The following is a 23,658-nucleotide window of genomic DNA, read 5'->3' on the forward strand; positions in this document are numbered from 1 at the left end:
AGAGCCAATCTAATTCCAGCACCTCCTAAACTGGGCAGGACTTCCTCGTAATTAGTCGCACTGTTCGTTGTGACTGTTATGTGAGTGAGAAGCCCTATATACACCATGTTTATGGGTTTATTACATTCCACCTTCCAGGCCCGAGTGTAGACCTATAGAGGTCCCTATAAAACTGCAAATTCACCTTCAGACCTAAAGTACATTTCCAGTTAAAATAAACAGCGCCTTAGTCTGATAAATCTACAATACAATGGGGAGGTGAAGCGTTAAAAGGAGATATCTGAGGATAGTCCGCCACCATCCATCCACCATATTAGAGCTGTGCCACGTTCTGCGGGAATCAGCTGTTCTGTAAAGCGCCGCGTTTTGTCAATTATAATAGGAAAGGTAAAGTTCTGAGACAATTTAAAGCTGTTTCTTACGAATCACCAAAAAAGCAAATTTTGTTTGACAGATTCACGATGCATTAAGAGGAAAAACAGCCGTAAATCCTGATATCTCATCTGAAATGTGACCGGAATATGTTCTTTATAAGTAACCCCAGAAGCAATGCTGAGTAGCTTGTTTGGTGGTAATTGGTTGGCATTTAATCCCAAAATAAGCAATAGAAAGAATTTATCAACTGGTGTGACTTACCATAGATACAAACCATTTAAAGGAACAGTCTGGGTAAAACTGATACATTGTGTTATGCCTAGTGCAAGGTCTAAAGGGGTGGGGCCTCCTCATACAAGGATTTACTTTTTGGTGCTCTTTAACCCCTTCCCGACATCCGCCGTATATATACGGCGCACGCCGGGTGGGGGAATATGGAGCGGGCTCACGGGCTGAGTCCGCTCCATAGAGCGAGTGTGTCGGCTGTGTGTTACAGCCGACACTTCCGGGTTACGAGCTGTAGCGCGATCCCGCTTGTTTAACCCGTTAAATGCCACGTTCAATAGAGATCGCGGCCTTTAAATTACTAAAAACAGGGTGGCGACCCCCTGTAACGTCTCAACGGCACCCCCCCCCCCCCCCGCGGCGAGATCGGGGGGAGCCGTTGGTTCACGCGGCTGCCTGGGGGTCTGACGAAGTCCCCCAGGTCCGCCATCTTGGTCCGCCTCCGGCAGGGCTTCATAGGAGACTGTCAGAATCACGATATACTGCAATACATTAGTATTGCAGTATATCGTGCAAGCGATCTAACGATCGCTGGTTGAAGTCCCCTAGGGGGACTAATAAAAAAAATGTAAAAATGAGTTAAATACAGTTGTTTTTTTTTTGTGTAAAAAAAAATAAATATTTAAAGTTCAAAAAACCCCCCTTTCCCCATTTTCCCCCTAGAGCATAGTAAAAAAATAAATAAATAAACATAATTGGTATCGCCGCGTCCGTAAAAGTCTGAACTATCACAATATTTCATTATTTAACCTGCACGGTGAACGCCGTAAGAAAAAAAAATTGTAAACGCCAGAATCTCTATTTTTTGGTCACCTAATCCCCCACAAAAAATGAAATAAAAAGTGATCAAACCGTCACATTTACATCAAAATGGTATTATTAAAAACTACAGTTTATCCCGCAAGAAATAAGCCCTCATACCACGTAATCGACGGAAAAATAAAGACGTTACGGCTCTCGGAATTTGGCGAAACAAAAGAAATTTTCTTTTTTACACTTCGGTTTTTACTTGTAAAAGTATTAAAATATAGAAAAAGCTACACATATTTGGTATCGGCGTAATCGTATTGACCCATAGAATAAAATTAACATGTTGTTTTAATTGTACAGTGAATTCCGTAAAAATGGCGCGCAAAAAACCATGGCGGAATCGCAGTTTTTTTCATTTTCTACCCCACAAATAATTTTTTTCCCGTTTCCTAGTACATTATACGGCAAAATAAATGGTGCTACGCAGGGGCGTAACTAGGAAAGACTGGGCCCCATAGCAAACTTTTAACTGGGGCCCCCCCTCCCCTAGGTGTCACTCACCCCCCCCCTTGTAGATAGTGCCTTTTTTACAAACCCCCCCTTTTGATAACGCCATACAGCCCCCCTGTAGATAACGCCATACAGCCCCCTTTGTAGATATCTACAGAGGGGGCTGTATGGCGTTCCCTACAGAGGGGGCTGTCTGGCGTTATCTACAGGGGGACTGTATGGCGTTACCTACAGGGAGTCTGTATGGCGTTCCCTACAGGGGGGTCTGTAGGGAACGCCATACAGCCCCCCCTGTAGGGAACGCCATACAGCGTCCCCCCCCTGTAGGGAACGCCATACAGCGTCCCCCCCTGTAGGGAACACCATACAGCGTCCCCGCTCCTGTAGGGAACGCCATACAGCGTCCCCGCCCCTGTAGGGAACGCCATACAGCGTCCCCCCCCTGTAGGGAACGCCATACAGCGTCCCCCCCTGTAGGGAACACCATACAGCGTCCCCGCCCCTGTAGGGAACGCCATACAGCGTCCCCGCCCCTGTAGGGAACGCCATACAGCGTCCCCCCCTGTAGGGAACGCCATACAGCGTCCCCCCCATAGGGAACGACATACAGCGTTCCCCCCCTGTAGGGAACGCCATACTGCGGCCCCCTCCCTGTAGGGAACGCCATACAGCGTCCCCCCCTGTAGGGAACGCCACACAGCGTCCCCCCCTGTAGGGAACGCCATACAGCGTCCCCCCCCCGTAGGGAACGCCATACAGCGTCCCCCCCCCGTAGGGAATGCCATACAGCGTCCGTCCCCTTGTAGGGAACGCCATACAGCGTCCCCCCCCCTGTAGGGAACGCCATACAGCGTCCCCCCCATAGGGAACGCCATACAGCGTCCCCCCCCTGTAGGGAACGCCACACAGCGTCCCCCCCTGTAGGGAACGCCATTCAGCGTCGTCCCCCCTGTAGGGAACGCCATACAGCGTCCGTCCCCTTGTAGGGAACGCCATACAGCGTCCCCCCCTGTAGGGAACGCCATACAGTGTCCCCCCGTAGGGAACGCCATACAGCGTCCCCCCCCTGTAGGGAACGCCATACAGCGTCCCCCCCCCTGTAGGGAACGCCATACAGCGTCCCCCCCCTGTAGGGAACGCCATACAGCGTCGTCCCCCCTGTAGGGAACACCATACAGCGTCCCCCCCCTGTAGGGAACGCCATACAGCGTGTAAGGGGGTCGAACACTGTACTTCCCCTTACGTAAAAGAACTGAGTTTATGCTTTTTATTAATTCTGTTCCATTGTCTATTTGTTTTGCCGTGTATGTATTGTGTGTATCAGCTGTAATAATTTACTTTGGCCACTAGATGGCTCCATCCTGGCAGGAAGAGATAGAAAGCAGGAAGGAGGAAGTGACGTGCAGGGCAGTGTGAGTGGAGAAACACTGAGAGGGGCTGCTCAGAGTGTGTGAGCGAGGAGGCCCTAACACTGACACCTTGGAGTAAGCGGGTGAGCTGCAATATACACACGTGGCAAGGGCTGGAGTGAGAGACCTGAAAACCCTGAGTACTGAGCGGTGCTGTACAACTAGGTCTGTGTAATGACATGGAGAGTCAAGCCAGTTTATGGAACACATGGAGCAGTGAGCAGTAAAGACTTGTCCTCCCCTTTGATAGCCAAAGACTGGTCTGAGGACACGAGTAAAGTAAGTGACCACAATAGATGGCCACCCGGATCACAGATAAGGGTGTGTGTGCAGTGTCTAGATATGCCAGGTGGGCCGGGAGCCACCAAGGACTGTGAATACCCAGATTGCTAAGCAGGGCATAAGCCACGGAGTACTGCTCGAACTGTATGCCAGACGGTGCGGGAGCCGTCAAGGGCTGTAATCAGCCGGATTGCCAAGCGGGGCGGGAGCCGCCAAGGGCTGTAATCAGCCGGATTGCCAAGCGGGGCGGGAGCCGCTGAATAGGCCTCAGTGCTGGATTGCCAAGCTGGGCGGGAGCCGCTGAATAGGCCTCAGTGCTGGATTGCCAAGCTGGGCGGGAGCCGCTGAATAGGCCTCAGTGCTGGATTGCCAAGCGGGGCGGGAGCCGCTGAATAGGCCTCAGTGCTGGATTGCCAAGCGGGGCGGGAGCCGCTAAATTGATATAAATGCTGGATTTCCATGCGGGGCGGGAGCTGTCGAGGGCTGGTAATGACCAGGTTGTCAGCCAATGGATATAGTTGCATTTATTAAGAGACTGTGTTATTGCATTTCTAACGTTCAAGAATTCTGCCTCTCCAAGAGAGTTTATCTCCAGTAAAGTGTGAACATTGAATCAACTCTGTCTGCTACATTATTGTACCTGTATAAAGGGGGCTGCAATTTCTCCTGGTGTGGACTATTTAGTTGCAAACCAGACTTGATAAATTAGCCACTGTGGCCCCCCATGCACCCTCTAACAAGCGTTCCCCCCCCTGTAGGGAATGCCATACAGCGTCCCCCCTCCCAAAAAAATGTGACCTACAGTGTGTCCTAATAAAAGACATGTATCCCCTATCCACAGGATCTCCACAGGATAGGGGATACATGTGTGATCGCTGGCACTGATAGGGAGAACGGGGGACCGAAAGTCCCCCAAGTTCTCCATGACTAACCTCTGACTTCCGGCGTCTGCGCAGCTCTGTAGAAACGAATGGAGCGCTGGTCACGCATGCGCACAAGCACGACCGGCGCTCCATTCATTTCTCCGGAGCTGCCGACACAGACCCCGGAAGTCAGAGGTTTGTGATGGAGAACTTGGGGGACTTTCGGTCCCCCGTTCTCCCTATCAGTGCCAGCGATCACACATGTATCCCCGATCCTGTGGATATCCTGTGGAGAGGGGATATATGTATTTTGCTTAATGGCAGAGCGGGGAGATACCTCCCTGCTCTGCCGTAGTGTTCAGTGGTGTCGCGCTGTAGCCGCCATAGCGGCTGCTAGCGGAGCCTCCGGCCATGGTGGGGGCCCGTGCCGGTGGGCGACACGGGCCCCCTCATGCCGCGGGCCCCGTAGCAGCCGCTACGGCGGTAGTTACCCCACTGGTGCTACGAAAAACTACAACTTGTCCCACAAAAATCAAGCCCTCATAGGACTATATTGACGGAAAAATAAAGGCGTTATGGCCTTTGGAAGGTGGGGAGGGAAAAACGAAAATGAAAATCTGAAAAAGGGCTGCAGCGTGAAAGGGTTAAATCGTTGTGTCATGCTCCTCCCCCTCACGCCCTGCACTGGGTTTAAGTGTTTCAGGATTGCCTGGAAAGTTCCTTTAACCCCTGCACATCCATTTACTGTCACCGATCAAATATCGATGGCTTATCCTAAGACTAATTATGATGTCTATATCCATCTTATAAAAATATTACTACAATACCACTTTACCTTCTAAACATTGGCGCTGGTACGATGGAGGATTATCGGGAACGCTGGAAACATCATAAGTAACTTGAACGTATATCTTGTCTAAAACTTTGACTCCCTAAAAATCACTCTGAGTCTTAGGGTCAATGCACACGATGCGTATTACGTGCGGTTTTGCGTGTGGCAAAACCGCAGAGGAATACAGTACCAGCATAGACAATGAAATTCTAGGGAATTTCATGTCCACACTGCAGTATTATTCAGGACGAAAAATTGACCCGCAATGCGTATTTTCGAAACCGCAGCAGGTAAATGTATCATGCGATACTGCATGCGAATTCTATCCCTGTCGTTTTACAGAAATACACAGCAAAACCTGCAGCATTAAAACGCTGCGATTTACACAGCAAACCGTAAAAACCGCACTGAAAAACGCATCAAAAAACGCACCATCAGGTGCATTTTTGTCCTGCGAATTTCTTGCGTTTTTGCTGCGTATTCTCTGCAGCAAAATATGCAACGTGTGCATGTAGCCTTACACTAGCGCAACACTGGACTGCATAAACAACCCATCACAACGCAAAGTCAATTGCTCTATGACCCAGAAATATGCTCAAAGCAGTTGTCACTTCCCTTCCCCCGATACTCTAAGAAACAAATAAAGTTGAGTACTCAGCAGGGGGCGACAATGAGCAAAGAGGAAATCTCCTCCCTGGACAGAGAGAATATGAAATCCGTGCTCCATCCTGAGGAAGGCCAAAAAATATGTATAAAATGCATTAGGCAAACTGAATATTTTTTGCACTGCTTTTATAAATTGTGACTTTTTTTTATTTTGTAACAAAAATAAAAACAATTTTTTTTTTTGCTGTTTTCATTATATTTCAAATTATACAATTTCAAAGCATGGAACAAAATCAAAGCAATAAAAGAAAACGAAAGCTCATTTTTGTTTTTCAAATGTTAACGTATTTGAATTCAATATTTCATTTTTGCCTTTTTTTTTCTGCATTTATTATTATACTTATTTAAAATAAGAAAAAATAAAACTCCTACATTAGTCCTGGGTACTCCTCCACCTATAAATTAATTATTAGTCACATTTGTTACATTTGGAGAAGCCACGTTTTTTCATTATATCTTAAGGGATCCAGAACACCTGGTATTACATCTCCTACATTCGGGTGCCAGCTATCTGTCCGCATGTTCCTGCCCTGCAGATAGCAAGTGCTTTGGGCAAACCTTCCGTATGTTTTCAAAATGTGCGGACTAGAAAATATGCAGAAGTTTTACTTTTTGTCCTAGAAATATATCCTGACAAAAAAATATGTATATTTTGTGTTCATTTTTTATTTTTTTTAATGTTTAATTATTTTTTTTTCCTGTGGTAAAAATAGGTTTTTTTTTGCAGAAATTCTGCGGTTTTAATAATTCAACTTTTTATTGCTCAGGGAACATTCCTAGTTAATATCTCCTCTCTCAATAAAAGTAGGTCGTAGGAGTGGGTCACTAAAGCAATTTGCAATCAGTGTGAAAAACCCATGTGGCCCTTTGTGGTTATTGGCATTACTACACTAAAACGGTTCCAGGCCCTGCTACCATCATTATCACCAGCAGATGGCAGTAACGAACAGCCCAGGGGTGTGACCTTTTACTTTTGGCATCATATGCAGTGCTAGTCAAAGCGGCCACTTCCACTTAAGGAATGGAATGGGTTAAAGACGCAAAATATGTTTCTTGGAAAAAAAAATATTTTTTTTTTTTTAAAATGTTAAACATATTTTTATTAAAATGATTCTCAATCAAACATAAGAATAAAAACATAGATTTATAATCTCAGAGAAACTTTCTCCTGAACCCATTAATTAACCCCTTAGGCCTTATTTACACGAGCGTGTGCGTTTTGCGCGCAGAAAAAACGCAGCGTTTTGCGTGCGCAAAAGGCACTTGACAGCTCCGTGTGTCATCCGTGTATGATGCGCGGCTGCGTGATTTTCGCGCAGCCGCCATCATAGAGATGAGGCTAGTCGACGTCAGTCACTGTCCAGGGTGCTGAAAGAGTTAACTGATCGGCAGTAACTCTTTCAGCACCCTCGACATTGAATTCCGATCACCATATCGAGCAACCTGTTAAAAAAAAAAGAGGTTCGTACTTACCGAGAACTTCCCGGCCGTTGCCTTGGTGACGCGCCTCTCTTGACATCCGTCCCCACCTCCCTGGATGACGTGGCAGTCCATGTGACCGCTGCAGCCTGTGCTTGGCCTGTGATTGGCTGGAGCTGTCACTTGGACTGAATTGTCATCCCGGGAGGTCAGACTGGAGGAAGAAGCCGGGAGTTATCGGTAAGTCAGAACTTCATTTTTTTTTTTTTACACGTTCATGTATATTGTGATCGGAAGTCACTGTCCAGGGTGCTGAAACAGTTTAACTCTTTCAGCACCCTGGACAGTGACTATATCCTGACGTCGCGTACCGGAACATTTTTTGCCGTGTTCGCTCATCTCTAAGACACTCCGTTCGGATGTTTGTAAACAGAAAAGCACGTGGTGCTTTTCTGTTTACATTCAGTTTGACAGCTCTTGTGCGAATCACGCAGTTCGCACGGAAGTGCTTCCGTGCGACCTTCGTAGTTTTCACGCACCCATTGACTTCAATGGGTGCGTGATGTGCGAAAAACACGATTATAGAACATGTCGTGAGTTTTACGCAACGCACTCGCGCTGCGCAAAATTCACGCATTGTCTGCTCTGCCCCATAGAGTAATATAGGTGCGTACGACACGCGTGAAAAGCACGCGCGTATATTACACTCGTGTAAATGAGGCCTTACTGTCCAAGCCATTTTTTTTTTTCATTTTAATTTTGCCTTCTATGTGCCATAACTTTTTTTATTTTCCATTAATGGAGCGGCGTGCAGGCTTGTTTTTTTGCGGGAGGAGTTGTAGTCTCTATTGGCGCCATTTAAAGTAATATATAATGTATTGGGAAACTGAACAAAAAATTGTGGTGTGGAATTTGGAAAAAACTGTCCTTTTTTTTGCGTTTAGTTTTTACGTTTTTCACCGTGCAGTAAAAACGACAAATTTACTTTATTCTGCTGGTCACTATGATTACGGCGATACCAACTTTATATAGGTTTTTTAATGTTTTACTCTTATTACAAAGAAAAAACTATTTGTTAAAAAAAATAATTATTTCCATATTCTGAAAGCCATGACTTTTTTTATTTTTTCGTCAAATGAGCGTTATGAGGGCTTATTTTTTGAGGCACAAGTTGCAATTTATATTGATACCATTTTTTGTACATACAACTTTTTGATCACTTTTTATTAAAAAAAATAATTCACCGCTAAGTTGACCAAAAAACTGCGATTCTGCCATTTTATATTTTTTTCTTTTTACGGCAATCGCCATGCGCATTAAATAATGTTGTAATGTAATAGTTCGGACTTTTACAGACGCAGCGATACCAATTTTGTTTATTTTGGATTAATCTTCTGGGTTTCTCTTCCTTTTTGTGTCCTTGATCCTTCCTTGTTCCGGATCGCCATGAAGCGTCAGCTCTCTAGGCCGCTGTGAATGAGTCTTACGGATCAGTTTAGAGCAATTATTGTATTTTATGAAGATTGATGTAGTATTTATTGCGAATGTTCTTTGAAAATGTGACTCCGTGGGGCTATGAAATACAAAATGTCAGTCAAAGTCAATCGCCTCGGAGGCTGTGCGCTCGGAATTGTCACCCTTTAGGCAAAATTAACCTTTGTTCTTTTCTATAAGGTTCCAGCTTCTGAGCTCTCATACTGTCAGAGATGGAGAAGAGATGATAAAATACGAAGAATCTACTGTGCAGGCTCAAGAATGCCCACAAAGGACCATATCATATGGAAGGTAAATGGGGCAACTCCATCGGGGACTGCATCATCGCAGATACCCTAAAGCACTTTCGAGACTGCCATACACATCAGGATGTTGGCATTTTTTGAGGGATCTGGCAACGATTGTTATGTGTATAGCCAGCCTAACCACACATTTTATGAGACGCTACTGCCCAGGGGCCTCCATCTGCACCCACATGACAGCCCACATGCACCCTGGGAGCCAGTAATGCAAATTCCACCTGGAGTTTCCATTCATTTCAATGGAAGGAGTAGCCAAGCAGAAAACAGCTCTAACATACGTGTCTTTATCCATTCCATACCTCAGGAGCACTATAGTAACAGTATAAGGCATGTTCACACGCTTAGCAAAATACGTCTGAAAGTACGGAGCTGTTTTCGCCTGAAAACAGCTCCTGAATTTCAGACGTTTTTGCAAGTACTCGCGTTTTTCGCAACGTATTTAACGGACGTTATTGGAGCTGTTTTTCAATGGATTAAATGAAAAACGGCTCCAAAAACGTTCCAAGAAATTACATGCACTTCTTTGACGCGGGCGTCTTTTTACGCTCCGTCTTTTGACAGCGACTCGTAAAATTACACCTCGTCTGAACATAACATTGTAAAACCCATTGCAAGCAATAAACAGTTGTTTGTAGGCGTAATGGAGTCGTCTTTTCAGGTGTAATTCGAGGCGTAAACCGCCCGAATTACGTCTGGAAACAGTGCGTGTGAACATACCCTAAGACAGAGGGTGAAGCAAATCTTCCATCGTAACGTGTTCACGATGCGTTCAGGGGGCGCTCGTTGTTTTGTTTCTGAGCCATCTAAGATAAATTCCTGTAATTAAGAAGCTTTTATTATTGTGTTTTGTTTTTTTCCCATTGCGGATAGTTATTTCACGCTGTTTTTACATGTCGCTGTTGTAAGGTGTCCAAGAAAACGACCCTTGGAGCGTGAAACTGAAGCGAGCGGTTGCGCAGCGATGATCGAACACAGAAGGAGCCTGAATACTGCCTGTCACTTCCGGAAAATCATCCTGCAACGCTCTGCCAATGAACTTGGCAATAAAAGGGTTATGTTATTATTCGTTAATTGCCATGAGTAAATTTCTACTGAGTATGACTGAATATGAATATTCCCTTACTGACATCACCGGATAATGAGGTTCGTCCATATGCCGTACTAGAGCATTTTTAGGGAAGGGCTCCTCTTTTAAAACCCTATTGATCATTTAAAGTGCACCTACCAGAAACATAAATGATTTGAAGCCTGTTTGTAATCTACTTGATAAGGCTCTGATACCAGCCCTGTTCCCCCTCGTTTACAAATGTGTAAAAATCTATGTTGCCTTTTTCCACCACTAGAGGGCAAACTGTTTTCAGCTGCATAGAGCCCCTATTGACCTGAATAAAGATCGCCCCCTAGTGGTGGCAGTAGCGAGCCACGGTTTTAACAAGTATGTGTGTGGACAGAACACGAGAACAATGTTTTATATTACATAAATGGAGGTCCACAGCCTTCTTATGTATATTTGTAATGACGGGGGTAGGGAAACGGACAAGTGAGCCCTAATCTACCCGCCACTCTGTCCCTGCCTACTTGCAACGACCCGCCCTAGGCGACGGGGTACAACTGGGCGGCGGTCCCTACGCTCAGTAAGTGCACGAGACAAACAGACAAGGGAACAGAAAGCAAAGGGAAAGGGGCAGTTGCCCACGGCAACACCGTGAGCAACAAGAGTGGTGAACGAGCCGAGTCAAACCAGGAGTGCACGAGGTACCAAACGCAGAGCAGGAGAGTAGTCAGTAAGCCAGGGTCAGTATGGAGCAGGATCAAATAGATAGAAGCTGTAGCAAGGCCAGGAAACCACACGGAAAGAATCACAAGCAAAGGAGGAACAGGAAAGGCAGGTATAAATAGACAGAGGGCGGGAGCTAGCTCCGTCTGGCCAGGCTGCGATAGGCTCTCCCACTCCTAAGCCTGCCATCCTGAGTGGTGGAAGATGGAGTCAGTCTCAGAGACATAGACTCAGGTGCAGACTGATTACCTATGGGAGTATACACAGAAGTTGTGCCTGGCAGATCCTTTACATATTAGAAAATTATTTAAATCTCATATATAGCTGTAATAGTTATAATGGATATTATGATGGAAAGTTTGGAAGGTTTCAGCCTCTGGAGGTTTAATATATATATATATACATACAGTGAAGGAAATAAGTATTTGATCCCTTGATGATTTTGTAAGTTTGCCCACTGTCAAAGACATGAACAGTCTAGAATTTTTAGGCTAGGTTAATTTTACCAGTGAGAGATAGATTATATATATATAAAAAAAAAAAAGAAAATCACATTGTCAAAATTATATATATTTATTTGCATTGTGCACAGAGAAATAAGTATTTGATCCCCTACCAACCATTAAGAGTTCAGCCTCCTCCAGACCAGTTACACGCTCCAAATCAACTTGGTGCCTGCATTAAAGACAGCTGTCTTACATGGTCACCTGTATAAAAGACTCCTGTCCACAGACTCAATTAATCAGTCTGACTCTAACCTCAACAACATGGGCAAGACCAAAGAGCTTTCTAAGGATGTCAGGGACAAGATCATAGACCTGCACAAGGCTGGAATGGGCTACAAAACCATAAGTAAGACGCTGGGTGAGAAGGAGACAACTGTTGGTGCAATAGTAAGAAATTGGAAGACATACAAAATGACTGTCAATCGACATCGATCTGGGGCTCCATGCAAAATCTCACCTCGTGGGGTATCCTTGATCTTGAGGAAGGTGAGAGCTCAGCCGAAAACTACACGGGGGGAACTTGTTAATGATCTCAAGGCAGCTGGGACCACAGTCACCAAGAAAACCATTGGTAACACATTACGCCGTAATGGATTAAAATCCTCCAGTGCCCGCAAGGTCCCCCTGCTCAAGAAGGCACATGTACAGGCCCATCTGAAGTTTGCAAATGAACATCTGGATGATTCTGAGAGTGATTAGGAGAAGGTGCTGTTGTCAGATGAGACTAAAATTGAGCTCTTTGGCATTAACTCAACTCGCTGTGTTTGGAGGAAGAGAAATGCTGCCTATGACCCAAGGAACACCGTCCCCACTGTCAAGCATGGAGGTGGAAACATTATGTTTTGGGGGTGTTTGTCTGCTAAGGGCACAGGACTACTTCACCGCATCAATGGGAGAATGGATGGAGCCATGCACCGTCAAATCCTGAGTGAAAACCTCCTTCCCTCCACCAGGACATTAAAAATGGCTCGTGGCTGGGTCTTCCAGCACGACAATGACCCGAAACATACAGCCAAGTCAACAAAGGAGTGGCTCAAAAAGAAGCACATTAAGGTCATGGAGTGGCCTAGCCAGTCTCCAGCCCTTAATCCCATCAAAAACTTATTGAGGGAGCTGAAGATCCGAGTTGCCAAGCGACAGCCTCGAAATCTTAATGATTTACAGATGATCTGCAAAGAGGAGTGGGCCAAAATTCCATCTAACATGTGTGCAAACCTCATCATCAACTACAAAAAACGTCTGACTGCTGTGCTTGCCAACAAGGGTTTTGCCACCAAGTATTAAGTCTTGTTTGCCAAAGGGATCAAATACTTATTTCTCTGTGCACAATGCAAATAAATATATATAATTTTGACAATGTGATTTTCGTTTTTTTTTTAAATATAATCTATCTCTCACTGGTAAAATTAACCTAGCCTAAAAATTCCAGACTGTTCATGTCATTGACAGTGGGCAAACTTACAAAATCAGCAAGGGATCAAATACTTATTTCCTTCACTGTATATATATTTTATTTTATTTTTTTAAACCTCCAGAGGCTGAAACCTTCCAAACTTTCCATCATAATATTATCTTTCACTTTGGGATTAAGTTTTCGCTCCACACAGCACAGATTGATCTTATATAGTCGTGATGTCATTACTCATTCTCTTCCAGTTTCTTAAAAACAAGCTCAGGGCTTAACCAGCATCTAGTGTTCTGAATCGTCCAGATAACACAGTCTGTGAAATAACAGGGTGTCTGGGGCTAATACCAGGCATTGTACAGTAAATATCAGCAAATGACATCTCATCTGGACAATGCTTTGTCTCGGCTGGTGGTGGTGGAGAAGTTAAAGAACACAGCAGTAAATGTCTATATTATATGGTAGTCACTGACTGGCTTTTCTATGATGTTCTGCAGCATGGACTCTCACATCGTCCTTGTGTTAGTAGCAAGTTATTGTAGGGTCCATGGCAGCGGACCGTCGGGTTCACTCACCTCCTGACGCCCGCAGCCATGGATCCGTGAGCGCTGGTCTCGGTCTCCTTCCTAGGAGACGCCACGGCTCACTTCCGCTCCGTTCTGCTGTGTCCCGTAGGCACAAAGGAAGTCGTCATCATCATCAACTGCCATGATTTCCCGGTCTATAAGAAGGCCCCAGGCCCTCTGATCATTGCCTGAGTGTTGTTAGTTTATCCCAGTCTGTCTTGCAAATGGCCCCTTAGTGTTTCCCGTTCCAGTTGTTACCCGTGCCCTGTTTCCTGTTCTTGTGTCCCGTACTGTTCTTGTTCCTGTGCATACCAGTGTTGGAGTCGTGCCTACTGCACCTGCTGTCTTCTGCCACGTCCAGTGTTTCTGCCGTGTCCAGTGTCTTCTGCCACGTCCAGTGTCTTCTGCCATATCGGATACTGCCCGCTACATCTGGCGCTACCTGCTGCACCGGCCTCCATCCATGCTGAAGCCACAGCCACCGTCTGGACTAGTTCAGGTACCCAAGCGTTACTATCTACTATTGACTTTCATATAGACTGTGACCTGGTCAGCTGCCTCTCCGCTAAGGCGGAGCGGCCTAGTGGGTCCACATACCCTGTGACCGTGATAGTTATTAGTTAATATCCACAGGTAAAGGATGGAGAGAGAACATGGACACATTGTGATGTGGAAGGTTTTCTCCAGCGGAAAGTTTCGTTGACTTAGGTTCTTCACTTCCAAATATTGAGTTTGACCCACAATAGACTTCTATGACCAGATGAATCATAAAAAAAATTGATAGTTAGGGTTCATGATGATGGGACCATTATAAGAATTTCATGGTCATGAATGGTGAGGTGGCCATGTATGAGGCAATGGAAACCTTCTAGTGGGAACAGTGCATTGTCTCGGTGGGGTCCAGCAGCTGGGTGTTATGGAATCACCAGTTGAGCAATTCCCAGAGTGTACGTTTATGGAATTCCCCAAAGGCTGCTGGAGACTGTCAGGAATGAGTGTGCCAGTAAACCCGCAACCCCAAATACGTCACAACTCTAATTAACAGAATCTAAGGCTACTCTATGGTTTTCGCCAGAGCCCACCGCAAGGCAGGTTGAACTTTGCAGCATAGAACCCAGGTTGTTTTATCAGAGTTCTGTGTTGGATAAGAGGTGCAATGCAGGCAAAATCAGACTAGCTAACAAGACAGCCCGAGGATAAACAGAAAGTCCAAATCCCAAAGCTAGTGGATATCAGGAATTGCAGAGGTCAAAACCAGCCGGGAACAGAAAGTCCAAATCAATAAGCAAAGGAAAATCCAGAGACAAGCCGAGGTCCAGTTCCAAAAAGTGCAAATAGTCAAAGCTACAGTGTATAGCTGCTGCAGGTGTCCGACATACAGGGCGCCTATCAACAGCGATAAGCTGCTCTGCGGCGCCCCCTGTCCCTACCACCTAGTTGCGCCCGGGGCAAATGCCCCACCTGCCCCCCCTAGCTACGCCCCTGGTTATATTCTTGCATATAGGGAGCAGTATGATAGTAGTTATATCCTTGTATATAGGAGCAGTATTATAGTAGTTATATTCTTGTATATAGGAGCAGTATTATAGTAGTTATATTCTTGTATATAGGGAGCGGTATTATAGTAGTTATATTCTTGTATACAGGAGCAGTATTATAGTAGTTATATCCTTGTATATAGGGAGCAGTATTATAGTAGTTATATTCTTGTATAGAGAGGCAGTATTATAGTAGTTATGTTCTTGTATATGGAGGCAGTAGTATAGTAGTTATATTCTTGTATATAGGGGCAGTATTATAGTAGTTATATTCTTGTATATAGGGGGCAGTATTATAGTAGTTATATTCTTGTATATGGAGGCAGTAGTATAGTAGTTATATTCTTGTATATAGGGGTAGTATTATAGTAGTTATATCCTTGTATATAGGGGCAGTATTATAGTAGTTATATTCTTGTATAGAGATGCAGTATTATAGTAGTTATATTCTTGTATATGGAGGCAGTAGTATAGTAGTTATATTCTTGTATATAGGAGCAGTATTATAGTAGTTATATTCTTGTATATAGGAGCAGTATTATAGTAGTTATATTCTTGTATATAGGGGCAGTATTATAGTAGTTATATTCTTGTATATAGGGGCAGTATTATAGTAGTTATATTCTTGTATATAAGGACAGTATTATAGTAGTTATATTCTTGTATATAGGAGCAGTATTATAGTAGTTATATTCTTCTATATAGGAGCAGTATTATAGTAGTTATATTCTTGTATATGGGGGGAAGTATTATAGTAGTTATATTCTTGTATATAGGGGGCAGTATTGGTAGTTATATTCTTCTATATGGAGGTAGTAGTATAGTAGTTATATTCTTGTATATAGGGGCAGTATTATAGTAGTTATATTCTTGTATATAGGGGCAGTATTATAGTAGTTATATTCTTGTATATAGGAGCAGTATTATAGTAGTTATATTCTTGTATATAGGAGCAGTATTATAGTAGTTATATTCTTGTATATGGGGGGAAGTATTCTAGTAGTTATATTCTTGTATATAGGGGCAGTATTATAGTAGTTATATTCTTGTATATGGGGGAAGTATTATAGTAGATATATTCTTGTATATAGGGGCAGTATTATAGTAGTTATATTCTTGTATATAGGGGGCAGTATTATAGTAGTTATATTCTTGTATATAGGAACAGAATTATAGTAGTTATATTCTTGTATATAGGAGCAGTATTATAGTAGTTATATTCTTGTATATAGGAGGCAGTATTATAGTAGTTATATTCTTGTATATAGGGGGTAATATTATAGTAGTTATATTCTTGTATATAGGAGCAGTATTATAGTAGTCATATTCTTGTATATAGGGGCAGTATTATAGTAGTTATATTCTTGTATATAGGAGTCAGTATTAGGCCTTATTCACATGAACGTGTTCCTTTTTGCGTGCGCAAAAAACGCTGCGTTCTTTGCGCGTTGCATTTCCGTGTGTCATAAGTGTTTGCTGCGTGATTTTCACGCATATGACACACGGTTTTGATGTTTAGAAAAATAAATGAAGGAAGTGCTTTTATTTTTTCTTTAATTACTTTATCTACTGTTGCGCGAATCACGCGCAACAGGCGGAAGTGTTTCCGTGTGCTGTGTGTGATTTTCATGCACTCATTGACTTCAATGGGTGCGTAATGCGCGAAAAACGGCCAACTATAGGACATGTCGTGAGTCTGAACAGCCCCATTGAGTTACATAGGTCCGTGCGACGTGCATGATTTTCACGCGCGTATCAAGGACGTGAAACACGTTCGTGTGAATAATAATTTTTTTCTTCTCCTCGTAGAAAAGTGACTTTTGTAAGCCAGAAATGCGAGGGACATTTATATTTTACAGAATGTCATTGCCTTGTAATTTAGGCGTGGTCACCGTATCATTACCATTAGTTGCGACTGGAGAACACTATTACATTTTCAGTTGACTTCATTAAAAAAACGTTGAAAGTTTTTACTTCATTCCTGAGCATCTCATCCCTCGTAGAGTGGGCAAACTGCTGCACATTTTTCTGGTAAGGGTCGTTAACTCTAGAGATTTGACAGCGGCTAAGACTTTCTGAAGGATTTCAGTATGGAGATTGGGAGCAGCTTCCGTGTCCATCCATCATTTTTTTTTTGCATTGTTTCTTTCTCTCCAGCAGCCGGCGTAGATGTGACGCTCGATGCTTCTTTACTTACTGCCCTGTAAAGATGATTCGTCTTCTTATGTTGAATGCTATCTGCTGAACTGAACCACTTTTTGAAGTTGTTTATCAATCACCTAAATCCTGATTAAATGTCTCCTGGCAGAACCCGCTCTCACTTGCACTCTTCAGATATGTCATATTGGAGCTACCTTCAAGCAGAACTTTACTGCGACTTCAATAATTGATCAGCGTAAAACCCGAAGCCAGATTTTCTGAAGTATTAAAGCGGATTTTCTTTCTCCTCATCTACCCTCCAACATTTATCAATGGAAAAGTAGCATTAGGGTATGTTCACACGCAGTAGCAAAATACGTCTGAAATTACGGAGCTCTTTTCGCCTGAATACAGCTCCTGATTTTCAGACGTTTTTCGCTGCGTATTTTACGAACGTAATTGGAGCTGTTTTTCAATGGAGTCAATGAAAAACGGCTCCAAAAACGTCCCAAGAAGTGACATGGTTCTTTTTCGCGGGCGTCTTTTTACGCGCCGTCTTTTGACAGGGACGCGTAAAATTCCACCTCGTGGGAACAGAACATCGTAAAACCCATTGAAAGCAATGGGCAGATGTTTGTAGGCGTAATGGAGCCATTTTTTCAGGCGTAATTCGAGGCGTAAAACGCCTGAATTACGTCTGAAAACAGTGCGTGTGAACATAGTCTAACACTTCCGTCCTGGAGCAAAAAGCAGGCACAAAATTCCTTAGTGTAAGTTACTAAGGTGATCCATCCTCAATGCCCCCAAAAGGCCAAAACTTTGCCCTAAAATGCCTTTCCCTGATGCCCCCAGATTGTTAGCCACATTTGCCATCAGACTGCCTTCAAAATACACGCCCCTAGAGTGCCATCCACAAATTAATCAGCCATTAACCAATTGTGCACACTAAGGGTATGTTCACACGGCGGGGGTCCGTAACGGCTGAAATTACGGGGATGTTTCAGCCTGAAAACATCCCCGTAATATCAGCCGTACCGGCATGTGCAGGCGCTTGAACGCCGCGTCAATTACGGCCGTAATTAGCGCTGCTATTCATTGGAGTCAATGAATAGCGGCTCCAATTACGGCCAAAGAAGTGACAGGTCACTTCTTCTACGCGGGCGTCTATTTACGCGCCGTCATTTGACAGCGGCGCGTAAATATACGCCTCGTGTGAACAGACAAACGTCTGCCCATTGCTTTCAATGGGCAGATGTTTGTCAGCGCTATTGAGGCGCTATTTTCGGGCGTAATTCGGGGCAAAAACGCCCGATTTACGTCCGTAAATAGGCCGTGTGAACATACCCTAAGGGTATGTTCACACGCAGTGCGCAAAAACGTCTGAAAATAGGGAGCTGTTTTCAAGGGAAAACAGCTCCTGATTTTCAGACGTTTTTTAAGCCACTCGCGATTTTCGCTGCGTTTTTTGCAGCGTTTTTCACGGCCGTTTTTGGAGCTTTTTTCAATAGAGTCAATGAAAAACTGCTCCAAAAACGTCCCAAGAAGTGACCTGCACTTCTTTTTTGCGTCCGTTTTTTTATGCGTAAAAAAAATGCAGCGAGAAACAATGCGTTGGAACAGAACACCGTTTTCCCATTGAAATCAATGGGCAGATGTTTGGAGGTGTTCTGCTTCCGATTTTTCGGCCCGAAAACCTACCAAAAATAGGTGGTGTGAACATACCCTAAAGCCTCCTCTAGGTCAGCAAGCTGAGTTTGATGACGTCATCGGGTCAAGATCTAGGTTATCGTGTGACTCCTTGTGTCCTCAGGTCTACTAAATCTTCTTTGATCCACCTACTGACACGCAGCTGTGCTATACTTTACTGGCTTAAAGAGGCTCTGTCACCAGATTTTGCAGCCCCTATCTGCTATTGCAGCAGATAGGCGCTGCAATGTAGATTACAGTAACGTTTTTATTTTTAAAAAACAAGCATTTTTGGCCAAGTTATGGCCATTTTCGTATTTATGCAAATGAGGCTTGCAAAAGTACAACTGGGCGTGTTGAAAAGTAAAAGTACAACTGGGCGTGTGTTATGTGCGTACATCGGGGCGTGTTTACTACTTTTACTAGCTGGGCGCTCTGATGAGAGGTATCATCCACTTCTCTTCAGAACGCCCAGCTTCTGGCAATGCAGATCTGTGACGTCACTCACAGGTCCTGCATCGTGTCGGCACCAGAGGCTACAGTTGATTCTGCAGCAGCATCAGCATTTGCAGGTAAGTAGCTACATCGACTTACCTGCAAACGCCGATGCTGCTGCAGAATCATCTGTAGCCTCTGGTGCCGATGTGTCCTCGCTCGTCTGACACGATGCAGGACCTGTGAGTGACGTCACAGCGTGATCTCTCGAGAACACGCTGTGTCTGCACTGCCAGAAGCTGGGCGTTCTGCAGAGAAGTGGATGATACTTCTATACACAACGCCCAGCTAGTAAAAGAAGTAAACACGCCCCGATGTACGCACATAATACACGCCCACTTGGACTTTTACTTTTCAACACGCCCAGTTGTACTTTTGCAAGCCTCATTTGCATAAATACGAAAATGGTCATAACTTGGCCAAAAATGCTCGTTTTTTAAAAATAAAAATGTTACTGTAATCTACATTGCAGCGCCGATCTGCTGCAATAGCAGATAGGGGTTGCAAAATCTGGTGACAGAGCCTCTTTAATGTCAATGCATTTTAGTGGGGCAGAAAGTAATCCATTCCAAAGTCCAATAACATCCTCAGGTGGACGTCTACTGCTGAGCCCTATCTGCTGTAATGTGAAGTAAAGGGGTCTTTGGGGGCCTCCCAGCTGGCAAGCCATTAGGCACTTCCCTATAGCCCACCTACCCTGTTTCGTTGATTTTCCACTGCCATATCATGTTCCATATTACTGCAAAGGGAGTAGAGTTGTCCCCCTTATTTTGATTGTGTAAATATTACGGCCCTCACTTTTTTCAGTTTTGACTCTAGTAGGAGCTTTGATTTTTCATTATCTTTCGAAATAGTAAAAGTAGCTCTGGCCTTGAGCTGTTGACTTTATAAAAACAATGTTTTAGTAATAACTTGCCCTTGTGTTGAAATCAATGGGTTTATGGGTGAGATTGAAAGAATAAAAACTAAGAACCCTGACAACAAATCCATAGAAAACATGAAAAGCATAATGCCATGGAGACGTAACCTTAGCACAGCGAAGAATAGTGGTTATTACTTGAGTCTTTTGTGCCTTGTAGATCTGTGACGTTATGGGTAGCTTCATGTAACAGCTCAGGCTTCACAACAATACAGTTATATGTGAGACTCACGCCTCAATAATGGCACAAAATAATAAACCATGTGTGTTCAATGGAGTAACTGCTGCTCCTTTGCCGTATAGTCGTCATGGTAGAGGAGATACCAACAGTCCAATTTGAGTAAAATTTCAAAAGTACGCTGTAAAATTGGTACCCAAAGTAGTTTGTTCATATAGTGACATTAGTTGCAGTTGAATACTCCTTTTATATTCACTCACTTAGATCACCAGGGATGCTGGCATTATATCCTTAACAGTCATAGACCACTAGGGGCACTAGACTAAGCCACTTCACTACCCTAGGCCACTGTCAGGCCCTATAACCTTTAACCAGCGGGGTTAGTGCCATTAACTCCTTCACCCTATTTAAACTCAGTCTTAGGTTGGCCGTACATGGTTAGGTTTCGCCACAAAATATCAACATTTGATCTATAGGGTATTGGAACATTCTTGAAATATTACAAGTTTCTTTTATCAATCATCGTTGTTTCTTATCCTTTTTTTTATGTTGTCTGTCCATAAAGGATTTGATCTGTCCAAAAAAAAATTAAAAAATTCTGTCCTGCGTAACTAGCCTAAGATCTAAGGCAACACTAATCAGATCTAAAGTGTAGAGCCGGCCATAGGATATGTCCCCATTGCGTCCTCGAAACATAGCTGCTGTTGACACTTGGAGGGTCTGGCCCTTCCCTTACCTGACACTTGGACTGTCTCTTCCTCATTGGCTAAATTCAAAACAATTCTGGATTAAAATTTGTTTTGACACAAATTTTCTGAAGAAATTGGCTTAATGGAGTGGCTTATTAAAATATTGCAAATAGCCAAAAGAGTTCGAATAGTATAGTATCCATGACATCTGACCACGACAATATCAAGTGGAATTTTTGTTTATGAATTTTAATGTTGAGAAATTAGAATTTGTAAAATTTTTAACATTTGAAAACGTAAAAATACATTGGAACCTAATAACGAAAAATAATCCATTTAATTTACAAAGGCGAAACTGTAAATTAACGTAAGCTATATGGGCACGTAATAAGTCCCATTTATAAAAAAGAACAACAAAACAACAAGGATTCTTCACGAGGTAAAGTTAATTATGAATCGAAAGTTTCTAAGAATCTGGAGTAACTTTTAATAGATTAGAATTTGGCTGACTCAGCAGACTTGATCCACTAATTGTTCCTTTATCCTTGCAGCTATTCCTCCAGTGGCATTGTGCACTTGGAATATATTTAAATATTTTGTATTATTTTTTATTTCTTTATTCCAGAAAGAAATCTTACAGTTTCATCCTCTAATCCTCATTCCAGACCCAGATTCAGAGCCGGAAAAAAAATTGAGTTTAACGACAAGAGTAATGGGATCATGCCTTGAAGAACATCTGTAAGGTGACACAAATTCAACTTTCAAATACAATTATGTCTGCAGAACAAGTGCTTATCCCTTATCACACAGAGAGACACACAAGCGCCGAGCCAAATATCAAAGTCACACTCAATTACTCCTCTTGGTTAATCTTGCACGTAGGCGCTACTAATATAATGTCTCTTTCTGCTCCGACAGGACGGGAAGATGTAACACAATTGGCACATCAATGGACAGACACATTAAGAATATGACACTGCAGGACCATCGGTGAGAGGATTTGTGTAGTGTGCAGAATTTGCCAGGCAGCAAAGCTCCTCAATGCCTGTTTCAAGGACCAACTAATGATACATACATTTCTAGAAGGATATAAAAAAAAAATCTTATTCCCTCAAAGGCCTGCCAAAAGATATTCAGAAATTATAATTGAACCTTCCATTCCGTTGCTTTGCCTGTGTTAGCCAATGAAAGCATAGGGATTGCTGTCAAAATGCCCCCCCCCCCAAATTATCTGGTGCTTGCCTAGTGATTTAATGCCCTGAACCCCAAAGTCTACTGGTTTAGTACCCCAATACCAGGTGTCTTGGTCATTTAGTTCTCTAGATCCTGGCGTATATTGGTTTGTTGCCCATGTCCTTGGTTTTTTGGGTAAGAGCATTTAGCGGTTTTTCTCCTCACTGCAGTGTTATGTTGGCACTGTGGCAGGCACTGTAATGGTATGTTCACACGCAGTGGTTTCAGACGTAATTCGGGCGTTTTACGCCTCGAATTACGCCTGAAAAGACGGCTCCATTACGCCTCCAAACATCTGCCCATTGCTTTCAATGGGAATTACGATGTTCTGTTCCCACGAGCCTTAATTTTACGCGTCGCTGTCAAAATACAGCGCGTAAAATGACGGCTCGTCAAAAGAAGTGCAGGAGACTTCTTGGGACGTTTTTGGAGGCGTTTTTCATTGACTCCATTGAAAAACAGCTCCAAAAACGGACATAAAATACGCAGCGAAAATTGCGAGTTGTTACAAAAACGTCTGAAAATCAGGAGCGGTTTTCGGCTGAAAACAGCTCCGTATTTTCAGAAGTTTTTGGCCACTGTGTGTGAACATACCCTTAGGGTATGTGCACACGATGAGAGGCTTTTACGTCTGAAAAGACAGACTGTTTTCAGGAGAAAACAGCTGCCTCGTTTCAGACGTAAATGCTCCTCCTCGCATTTTGCGAGGCTTTTCTGACAGCCATAAATTTTGAGCTGTGCTTCATTGAGTTCAATGAAGAACGGCTCAAATTACGTCTGAAAGAAGTGTCCCGCATATAATGTATATAAGTGTCCCGCATATAATGTATATAAGTGTCCCGCATATAATGTATATAAGTGTCCCGCATATAATGTATATAAGTGTCCCGCATATAATGTATATAAGTGTCCCGCATATAATGTATATAAGTGTCCCGCATATAATGTATATAAGCGTCCCGCATATAATGTATATAAGTGCCCCGCACATAATGTATAGAAGTGTCCCGCACATAATGTATAGAAGTGTCCCGCACATAATGTATAGAAGTGTCCCGCATATAATGTATATAAGTGTCCCGCATATAATGTATATAAGTGTCCTGCATATAATGTATATAAGTGTCCCGCATATAATGTATATAAGTGTCCCGCACATAATGTATATAAGTGTCCCGCATATAATGTATATAAGTGTCCCGCATATAATGTATATAAGTGTCCCGCATATAATGTATATAAGTGTCCCGCACATAATGTATATATGTGTCCCGCACATAATGTATATAAGTGTCCCGCACATAATGTATATAAGTGTCCCGCATATAATGTATGTAAGT

The 23,658-nt window shown here is 43.4% G+C and overlaps 1 long non-coding RNA gene across 1 annotated transcript; it reads left to right on the plus strand.

Annotated features, from left to right (window-relative positions):
* Positions 1 to 3,378: 3,378 nt before the first annotated feature.
* On the plus strand, positions 3,379 to 10,188 carry LOC142666026 (uncharacterized). The gene is made up of 3 exons (XR_012851624.1): positions 3,379 to 4,108; positions 9,066 to 9,176; positions 10,094 to 10,188. It is a non-coding gene; the product is annotated as an uncharacterized LOC142666026 (long non-coding RNA).
* The last annotated feature ends 13,470 nt before the right edge of the window (positions 10,189 to 23,658 follow it).

This window comes from Rhinoderma darwinii, chromosome 13 (genome assembly GCF_050947455.1).
Source record: "Rhinoderma darwinii isolate aRhiDar2 chromosome 13, aRhiDar2.hap1, whole genome shotgun sequence".
Classification (NCBI taxonomy): Eukaryota; Metazoa; Chordata; class Amphibia; order Anura; family Rhinodermatidae; genus Rhinoderma; species Rhinoderma darwinii.